The 6,657-nt window shown below is 50.8% G+C and overlaps 1 long non-coding RNA gene across 2 annotated transcripts; it reads right to left on the bottom strand.

The window, feature by feature from the left end:
- Positions 1-3,468: 3,468 nt before the first annotated feature.
- LOC117209542 lies at positions 3,469-6,608 on the bottom strand. Of its 2 annotated transcripts, none has more exons than XR_004487940.1 (2): positions 3,834-6,608; positions 3,469-3,802 (listed from the first exon to the last, which is right to left on the bottom strand). It is a non-coding gene; the product is annotated as an uncharacterized LOC117209542 (long non-coding RNA). The 2 variants fall into 2 exon arrangements; XR_004487939.1 differs by having other exon boundaries at positions 3,842-3,863.
- Positions 6,609-6,657: the final 49 nt, after the last annotated feature.

Below are 6,657 nucleotides of genomic sequence, written 5' to 3'. Positions count from 1 at the left end.
GCAGCGACGGCCGCGACGACGACGCCCGACTACGGACGAGAAAGATTCGAGGACCTCGTGAAAGGTGTTTCTGTAATTACGGTGTTCCGGTTAAGGTCGCGCGTTACGCGCCGCACGCCTCGAAAGGCTACCAGGTTGCCTCTCTATACTTTTATCTCGACCGACTGTTTAAACCGACGCAACGCCGTGCGCGCTTTGCCAATGCGCGCGAGTCGTGGAATGTCAACCGGCCGATTGGTCTGGCGCCGTAAGTCATCCAGGCGAAAAAACCTGTCAGGAAGGACGCCGAAGCTGTTCGAACGCGGATCGGAAAGCTGGATCGTGCGATGACGACGATTCAACGTCTAATGGCAGTCCCGATCGAACGCGTAATTCGCGAGACGATATTTCCGACGTATCGACGAGCCCTTTTAACGACGAGAGCGTTGGGGGACGAACGGTAACCGCGAATCTGCGGTGTTATACGCAGACGTCACGGTACGCCTATAACGATAATTTCGGTAGGTGTGAACGAAACGACCGTGGCGAGCGAAGGGTTGCGAGCCGCCGACGTGCCGACCGAAGGAGGAACGAGGAGGAAACAAGAACGCTTCCGAGAGCGCATGTCTTGTCGGCTTCGAAGGGGGTAGAAGCCGGCGCCTGCGCTTCGCTCCGCCACTCTTCAATTTCCCTGCCCTCGTCTCGCTCTCGCTCTTTCGAGTCTTTCTTCTTTCCCGCTCCCAGCAGCTCCCATCTTCCATTCTGGTTTCAGTACGCCACACTTTCCGCCTCCCGAAGTCGCGTTCCTCTTCCATCACCGTCCTCCGCCTTGCTTTCTATTTCCCTTCCAGCTGCTTTTTCTCTCTCTCTTTCTCTCTCTCTCTCTCTCTCTCTGTCTCTCTCTCTCTGTCTCCTCGTTCATCGCGATCTCTCGTCGTTCCTTCTTCGGCTCTGTTTATCGTCTTTCTGCCTTCTCCATCGCCTCTCTCTCTCCGTTCCCCTCCGCCGTGCCACGCCGCACCGCTGCTCACCGTGTCTGTACCGTGTCGTTGCGAATCGGCTCCCACCTCACCGACGCCGATGGTTTCACCCCCTTTCCAAGTGGCACTCATTATTCGCGCGTGTCACGCACCGACGAGGTGAAACCATCCGACGACGATTTCCTACTCGACACCTGGTTTCGCGCCTTTTCCACTGCCGCGCGCGTTCCCATCCCTTTTTCTCCTTCTCCGCTCGCCGTCGTCCGATACACACGGATATTACGCAAGCCGATGGATTCGCGGGTTAAAGAAAGACCGACTAATCGCGCTGCGATCTCGTTAGGAGGACGAATTCAAAGATCCTCGACGACGACGACGACGACGACGACGACGACGACAATGACGGCAACGGGGGACCGGTTGGTCGACTCTGTTGGTTATGTCATTCCGCGGCGCAAAAATTCTGTCGCCTCGTTTTGCGCCACAGCGTCTCGAGAGATCCTAGAATCGATAGAGAAGCGCGCTCGCCGGATCGAAACCTGTTCTTAAAATTGATTTAACGGTTGTCCGTTCCAGGCTGGCTCGTCGATTTCCCTCGAAACACGAACCGAACAAAGAATTCCTCACCCGAGGAAAGGAATAATCACCCCTGCGCGGTATCTCGCCGGTTAATCGTACGCTCCTTGCCATGCATAATTAAAGGCAATTCGCGCTTCCACGTAATAATCGGACTCGCGTGGATGCGCTCCGAAGCAGCACGAGCCGAACGTCTCGCCTCGTCTTTCACGCAGAAACCGGAAGCGCGTGTCCGACGGAACGTCCAACCGACTCTCATCGTCCAACCTCTTTTCTCTTTCCCATCGGACCGTCTTACGCGTCTTCATCCGCGGATTTCCCAACGAACCTGTTGCCCGTCACTCGTGACTCGTCGCTCGTATCGACTATCGGTTTCGCCCGAGATCGATCTGTCGTTTCTAGCTCGCGCGCGCGTTCGCTTCGAAGCGTTAGAAGGATCGTTATAGCTCTCGAGCAGAGAGCGTCGGTAAATCTGCCGAACGACCGACTGGTTTGTCTACGCGAGAACGCTGGATTACTACTTGTCGGCGCTATCGACCATCGTCTGTCCGATTATTAATATCACCGTCCGACCGCGCGAACGCCGCTCGAGTAGCTGGAAGATCGTAACGCGACACCTTCTAGCAACGCCTCTCGGACACGGCGCGAGATTTATTCCATGACACGCGGTATAAACTCGCGAATAAAGAGGAGACTCCGTCGCTCGGTTGCGAAACGCGAAATCAAACGGATTCGACCAAACTGCGAAACGATAACCGCACGGAGATTTACGAGACGCTTGATCGGCTTCCGAATCGTGATGATCCGAACGCCCGCGTCAACGACGCCGCGAGTCACGCGCGTTTCCCTAAACCAGCGTACGACGTGGCTCTTTGCGTTTCACTCGACCATATCTTTTCTTATCGACGGCCTCTCGGCGTTCCACGAAGTTTCCAGCGTATCCCGAAATCCCAGCTGTACAAAGTATCGTAGTCGATCGACGCGAATCTAGCGTGACGTTTGCTTTGCCAAAAGACGTTGCGCAACGCAGCGAGCTGCCTCGTCTTTCCATCGCCGATTCCAATCGAGCGTCTCGCTTCCGCGAGCAAAAATTGGACCAGCCAGAATCTACCTCCAATTATTTCGCGGCCGATTGGAATCATGACTACGCGATTGGAAACGCGCTAACTACTCCGTCGTTAGGGACGAGCCGTGCGTGCGACCGTGCAATCTCGTTTCGTCGCGCGGCAATCAAAATTTCGCCGATATAGAAAGTGGAATCTAATCCGACGCGCGATACTCGAGAGAAAGAAACCGAATCGATCTACAGCCGGGTATTTTTCGCCAGGAAAAAACGATCAACGTGGAGACATCGACGATCGTCCACACGCGCGTCCAAGAATCGTCGTACGAGGAGAGGATTCTTTGGGAAACGACGAACGAGAACCGAGCGATCGCACGCTGAAAATCAATTTCTTCGCGTTTCTCTTCGTCCGCGTGTTACGTCGATGGAAGAAACGAAATCACCGATCGAATAGAATCGCCGTTTCGCTGTTCATTCCGCGTCGATCGAACGTGCTTTTCTTCCTTTTTATTTTTTCTGAATATTAATTATCCGCTTGTCGCTTCGCCTATCGGCATGATTAACGGTTACGCGTGCTCGTTTCATTATCCCGGTTAATAATCGTTACGAGAAGGATGCTCGCGAGGCGCTTAGTCGCGCTTCGAAATCAGCTAGCAACCTTTTTCGAAAGTTTCTGATCGATTCGTCCACGTTCTAACGCGCGAGTCGCGCGACTTTGCGAACCATCGAGTAACCACGGATGATCTTTACCGATTACTCGATCACCGATGGCTCAGTGAACGACGCCCTAGCGTTGATCGTCCGCCATCGTGGGTCGTACGCTTTCTTCGGGTAAAATGATTCTTGACAAAAGAAGCATAAGACGTGAAGTACGTTGTTGTATTACTTTCATGTTGTTTATTAATTAAAATTCAGTAGTAATTTAGTTTCTGCCATTCTAACAAAACGTCACCACCATTCGCCAGATCTTTATTTTACGTTAATAATAATTAATGTTTAATTATAATAATATACAGGGAGAAGGAGGAGCTGTTTACAGTTTGCGCGCATTCGTGATCGTTTTTACGTTTCGTTTCGATTCGATTCATCCTATGCGTATTACGCGTGATTTGCGTACGATCTTTACATGCTTTTCGTCGTCGGCCTCTCTACCTTTCTTTCCTCTTCTCTCGTGCTTCTGCCACTCGTTCTCTTTCTCTCCTTTCTCTCGGACACGCATCCGCGCGCACACATACACACACACATACACACACACACACACACACGCTCTTTCACGCTCTCTGTTGCACTTTTCACGCGCGCATCCTTGTGTCCTTGGCATAAAGTTTCACGCATATCGCTGAAAACCAGCCGGAAATCGAAGAGCTCGATCACGCTAACGAGCGACAGTCGCCGAAATTCGGAATCGTCGCGATGGCTGGCGGAAACGGTCGAGACGCGGGTTAGTCTGCGATTTTCTCCGAAGAATAATCTTCGTCGCGTGTCACGCTCTTCGATTCCGTCCGTTTCCCTTTAGCGTCGTGTTAGCAAGACACTTTGTTCTATCGTTTCTTCGCACACATCGTTTCTCTCTATTTACAAAACGGCGATTGAACGCAACGCCTCGCGTATCCTGTCGCAGTTTGTCGTAGCGCGGCGTGTCGAGCCGGAAAACAACGCCGATTCGTTGCACCAATAAAATCGCGTACGTTTAGACACGGTGTCCGTACGATACAACGATCCGTGATCTCTATCCTTTGCCGTCTTCGGTGAAACAAACGATCGAACAACAAGAGGCAAACGCGACCGAACGCGAAAGGATACGCGCCGCTATACAAACAACGATCAACAAAACAACCGTACAAACGATTTCGCTCGACTTTGAAACGCGAAATCGTTGGTCGGGGTGCGTTTTCTTTCGCTTCCGTTCGTCCTCGCGTCAGGCCGCTTCGTATCGAAATCGCGGCCTCGCGATGATAGCCGAGGCCGGACTCGGATAAAGCGCCGACACTCGAGCCAGTTGAGCAAATAATCACAGAAACCGTGTCACCGATAACGCGAGTAATCCCGACACGAAACGTCGACTCCGTGAATTGTCGCCTAATGAAGTCGTATTAATCGCGCGGAGAAATCGAAGAAACGACTCCCGGCTCGAGACAGTCTTCTTCCTTTCTCTCTCTCTCTCTCTCTCTCTCTCACTCACTCTCTCTCTTACTCTCTTACTCTCTCTCTCTTACTCTCTCTCTCTCTCTTTCTCTCTCCGATCGACGATTTTCGTGAGAGAAACCGCCGCCCGGAGAAAAAGCAACGTCTTAACGAGCCCGAAAGATTCGCCCGCCTGTACGAACGTATCATTAGCGGAAACGGGACGACGGATCAGGGAAACTAGCCGCGTCCCAAACGTTAAACGCCTTCTAACGAGCAGCTCGCGCCGTGATCATCGCCGCGATTTGAATCTGTCTCCTATACATACTTCGGCCACTCTGCTTTCGAAACCCGCCGCCCCTAAATAGAGTCGTCGGGACGAGCGCGTTACCTATTCCAGGTTGTTCGTAGTCGGATCCGCCGAACGATTCGTAATAGGTACCGGGACGGTTTAACGGTCGGCTTTATGATTTTTTAAACGTCGTTGGTCGATGTTCCGGTATTAGTAGAAACGTCGATTCGAAGGGTAGATCGGGAAACAAGGTGGAACGAGGACGCACCGGTTGTCCACCGGACGAATTCGAGCCGTTGAGAAATATCGAGGGGGTGGTCCGACCCTTGATCGCGACAAGTCAGACATTCCTGGCACAAATCCTACGTTGTTACGCTGGCCGTTCGACCGGCCGTTATATTTTGTCCTTTTACACGAGCATTCGGAGACGTAGGTGCGTCAATTACGCGGCGAGAAAATTCAACGTATAAAAGATTTTATCGAGTGTTGGATCGTAACGAACGCGTTACGACGATGGGAACACGTTCGAACAAGCCGGCGAAAAGACACGCAGCTTTCGTTCGATACTCGACGAAAACCGGGAAACCAAGAGAGAGAGAGAGAGAGAGACGTATGTACGACCGAGCGAAAACGAAAAACGAGGATCGAACAGACGGCGATTACGTTTTGTAAATACTCTGGCGAATTTTCCGAACGGTTTGCGAAAGCCGATGTCATCGGACGTACGTCTAGTTTCTTCCGCGTATCGCGACAACGACGTCTCAACCTCGAAATGTAACGAGTTCGCGACCGCGACGCCGAGACCCGTCGAACCGTGTGAAAACCACGCGAAACGTCTTCGTCGCAGCAGCTTCTAATGCCGATGAACGAGTCTCTTGGCCGATCGTACGGCGAAAACACCGATTTGCGCGTGACTGAGCCCGCAGTGAAACGAATATCGGTTCGATGGGACGCGCGTCGGATTCACCTCGAACTTTGATCGTTCGAATTAAGAAGGACCGCGAACTAGGCGACTTTTTCGATTACGGAGGCGTTCGTTGCGAGGTACGATCGGAAGCAACGGGGCACCGTTGAAGACGAGCAGGCAAGGATCAGAGAGCACGGGAGAATGACAGAAAGAAGAGAGGAAGAGAAACGAGAAAGTGCGAAAAACGGAATAACGCGAGAAGCAAAAGAGAAGAGAGAGGAAAGAAGAGCGACCGATGCCCGGCGGCGACGAAAAACGCAAAATACTCGCTCTGTGCGATTAGCCTCCGGGCAACAGAATGCTAATGATAACATTAATAATAGCGATGTTAATGATAATAATAATAATCGTAATAATAAAGAATAATAATAAATGACAATAAAGACGACGAATAATATAATAACGATAATAATAAAATCATCCTATTAATGATAAATTATAATGACAGGTCTATTGTCCTTTACAATAGTTCTTTTCCCGCGAAACGATTTTTTCACGATAAAAGTCTCAATAACATAATGTAGCTACAACCTCTCCACATTGCCATATGTTTCTCTCTTATATACATCGACTTTTAGAGCTTCTATATATATATATATATATATATATATATGTGTGTGTGTATGTGTGTTGCGTGTGTACACACACATATATATATTTATTTATTTATTTATTT

The sequence above is a fragment of the Bombus bifarius genome, unplaced genomic scaffold, assembly GCF_011952205.1.
Source record: "Bombus bifarius isolate JDL3187 unplaced genomic scaffold, Bbif_JDL3187 scf7180000008178, whole genome shotgun sequence".
NCBI lineage: Eukaryota > Metazoa > Arthropoda > Insecta > Hymenoptera > Apidae > Bombus > Bombus bifarius.
The sequence above is the reverse complement of the archived record's forward strand: the minus strand, read 5'-3'. Positions and strand labels throughout refer to the sequence as shown.